Genomic DNA, 4,131 nt, shown 5'->3' on the forward strand with positions numbered 1-4,131 from the left:
CCCCTCATCTTTCCAGAGTCTCTGGCAGAGCCAAGCTCGGGAGCCTTTCTGCCCTATTAAAAAAAGAGGAGCTACCATGTGGAAATGGTTTGTTTCCTTTATTATTTCACTTGTTTTAATATAATCATAACATCATTTTTCTGCTAATCATAATTCGTCAACAATGTAAGGGATTTAATTGAGTGGTTTTTTTTTTGTTTTTTGTTTTTTTGGACATATAGACTGTGGCTTCTTAAGCTCAGCACTAGTTACACTTTGTGCCAGTCAATTCTTTGTCATGGGAGGTTGTCATGCGCTTCATAAGAATTTTAGTGGCAGCCCTGGCTCCTGCCCACTAGAAGCACACACACCCATCCACTTTGTGACAATCCAAAATGTCTCCAAATATTATGAAATGTTCCCCTTGGGGGAAAATCACCCTGAGGTAGACAACTGATGTAGACCAATTATTAACCTTTTTATTTATGAAGCTACAGCAGTCAGAAGCAGTACTTCTAGAATGTCTTAAAGGGGGGAAAAAGAACTTGGATTTTGGTCAGACTTGGTCTCTACTCTTTAGTCAATTCCTAAAGCATACTACTGAGTGTTTTCTGGGCAAATTTTCTCAGATCAAACCATTGCTATCTATTCTCTTGCCCAATGCTTTACGTAAATAACAGTTTACAAAATCTGTTCCATACTTAGAATCTCATTTAATTCCACAAAGATAAGAAGTGGATACTAGTAGCTGGTCGACTAGGAGAAGTGAGTGTCATGGAAAAAAGATTTGAAAGATCTTCGATTCTGGCACCACTGTTCACTGGTTATGGAAATTTAAGTCAGTTCTTTGGCTTCTAGGCAACACAGTTTTCTCATTTGAAATATGGGATTATTAATATTTTAGAGAGATGTTGAGAGAATTAAAATAAAGTGAGATATGTAACTATATATCTCACCAGTACATGCTCAGTCAGTTACAGTTTTGTTTGTTTCTTTGTAACACCAAGACCAGAGCTTTGTGTCCTGTACCATAGCTACACACTGAAGCAACTTTCTCAAAAGTGGCAGGTTTTGCATTTATGCTGGTCAGAGACCTCTTTAGGAATCTGATAAACAGGAAATTTATTGAAACTAACACAATTTGTAGACAATTTAAAGATATTCACTGATACCTTTGAAGTGTATAGTGACGCCAAGTGAAGAATCCTAAAAGCCTTCTCATTTCATCTTTTCTTCCAGTGGACTCACGTAGTTGATGTCTAATTGTTATCCTTGCCCATTGCTTTAAACTAGCACCCACTTCTGTGGAAACAAATTGATTCTTATGCCCCCTGATTCTAGTGATTGGCCAACAGGTCCTTGAAATAAGTCATTGGTTTGATAGAGTGCAAAGAGGATTGCCAATGTCCCTTTTTCCGGAGGGGGGGGAGTGGGGGGGCAGTTGGAAGGTGAAGAAGAGTATTTGGTAACAAACGGTCAAGATCATTCAATATGATTAATCATTGTATTAGTTTCCTATTGCTGCTGTAACACATTACCACAAACTTAATAGCTTAATACAGCTCAAATTTATTATCTTGTAGCTCTAGAGGTAAGAAGTCCAAAATGGGTCTCACTGGACTAAACTCAAGGTCTTGGCCAGGCTGCATTTCTTTCCAGAGGACTGAAGGGGAAATCTAATTTTCTTGCCTTTTTTTTTTTATCTTGTAGAGACTTTCTGCATTTTTTTGGCTTGTGACCACCTTCCATCTGAAAAGCCAGTGATAGCCAGTTGGATCTTTCTCAAATGACATCACTCTGACACTTCCCTGTCTCCCTCTTCTACCTTTAAGGACACTTATCATCACATTTGGCCCATCAGGATAATCTACTTTAAATCCAGCTGATTAGAAATTTTAATTCTATCTGCCACCATTCTCCTCTGCCATATAATGTAACATATTCACAGGCTCTGGACAACCTTTGGGAGGCCATTATTTTACATACTGTAGTCCCCTTTTCCTTGGTATTTTTGATGACAAGGTAGAAATAAGCCCTGTTACAAGCTCTGATGAACATTTACAATTTAGAAAAGCAAGAAGTTGACAGTATTTTTTTAAATTGTCATTATAACCATGTATTTTTGGATAATAATATCTCCTCAAGAAATCCATATCATCTTTAAAAATAGGGCCTCTTAAAAGTTACATACACCCAGTTCACAATTTCTCAGCAACTTAATGTCTTCCAATTCTTGATAATTTAGGCATCTAGAGAAATTCTTTGTATTTCACTATACAAAATTAAGAGAACTCACATGTATTTTGAAAAGAAAGTTACAAATAACAAGTAGAGATACCAATGAAGACTAAATCAAGCCTGCACGAATTAGAAAAAGCTCAAAAGAAACCAAGGCTCACTTGGCAATGGAAGGGGACAAGGCTAATCAGAAGGAAACGACAGGTTGCACTGCACATTCACCATCTGGCTTGCTGTCCCATTGCTTCGTGGCACCCATCTCTAGAATGTTCCTCACCATATTCTTCTGCAAATCGAACATCCTCATCTTTTTCATTCTACTTGATCTTTTTTTTTTTTTTTAAATTATTATTGTTGTTTTGTTTTTGTTTTCCTCTAGGGGACCTGACTACTTGTCTTTAATCCTTGTTTAGTACCATCTACCACCTTAACAACTTTCTAGTCCATCATCCTAACCATTTTTAATACATGCCCCACTGTCCTTGGCATTCATTGGGCGTTTAGTCATATTTAATCCTGTTGCTGTCCCACTTTCCAAAATGAGTATTTTATGCCTTCTTTTCTCTCCTTAATCCTCCAGTGCGTGCCTTCTCCTCCATTCACAAATATTCTGGTCTCCTCTCCTGCCAGGATCCTGGTAAGATTGCACTCCACAGTCCTAGTCAAGGTCACCAATGATGGAATTTGCTAAGGCTGGTAGTCAAATCTCAATTCTTATGGGATATGACATGGACTTGGTTGACCACATTCCTTCCTTCTTAAAATATTGTCTTCATTTGGCTTCTAGGACACAACTCTCTCTATTCCTCTTCCTCCTCACTGGCTGCTGCTTCTTGGTCTCCCAAACTCAAAATGTTGGGTGGCCCTAGGGCTTAGTCTCAGATGTCATTTCTTCTTCATTCACACTTTCTCGCCAGGTGGTCTCATCCAGTTTTGTGGTTTTACAAACCATCTTATATGTCGATGTCACAAAACTTTTATCTTTCTCCTGACCTCCAGATTATACCTTTTTTAGGACCTCTAATAGGCTTCTCAACATGTCCTAAATGAAACTTCTGATTCCTACCCTTCCCACAACCTTACTCGTCTTGCTGTTTTCTCCAGCTCAGTAAATGGCAACTTCATCCTTCTAGTTAGGCCAAAATTTGTGGAGTCATCCTTGACTTTTTTCTTGTATACCCCATTCCAATCTGTCACAAATCCTGTTAGTCCGACCTTCAAACTGTATCCAAAATTCAACAACCTCTTACTACTTCCACTGCTATCACCCTGAACCAAACCAAAACCATCTCCCCAAGCATTATTTTAGTAGTATCATAATTGGTCTCCCTCCCCCACATAGTCTATTCTCAACATTACCCCGAGTTCTTCAGTGCGCTTGTCCACTAAACGCCCTTAAAAATTGGTACCATTGTTGATGGAATTAAGACAGATGGTTGACACAGACCCTGTCAACTTTTGGGGGGAGTGAATTCTTCAGCACTTGAGGTTTTAGGGAGGTTGTGACTTTTATCCTGGAGTTGTTTTTACTCCCCGGCCTATTTATGTCTATCTCCAAAGTCCTTGGCTATGACTCGTCCCAAAGTCCTACTGGACTTTTGTCATTCCTGATTAATTTCTCCCTACCAAAGTACTTTTCTTGTGCTTCTGTTCTGATGTTTATAGTTTGCCTACCTTAAAGTAAAGCTCTTCATCTTTTCCCAACCAGACACTGAGTTCCCATAAAGTAAGATTTGGGTGCAATATGACTTAGCTCTCTTCTTCCTCCAACATTCGTGCCATCTGCCCCTCCCCGAGAAAGGCAATGTTTTTAAAAGTTTGATGGAGTCCAGCTGAATGGAGTTTAGCAAACAAGTAATGAGTGCCTAGTATGCGCCGAGCACTGTTGCTGCCATGGATGGCACAATGCTCAAG

The sequence above is a fragment of the Pteropus vampyrus genome, unplaced genomic scaffold, assembly GCF_000151845.1.
Source record: "Pteropus vampyrus isolate Shadow unplaced genomic scaffold, Pvam_2.0 Scaffold43, whole genome shotgun sequence".
Classification (NCBI taxonomy): Eukaryota; Metazoa; Chordata; class Mammalia; order Chiroptera; family Pteropodidae; genus Pteropus; species Pteropus vampyrus.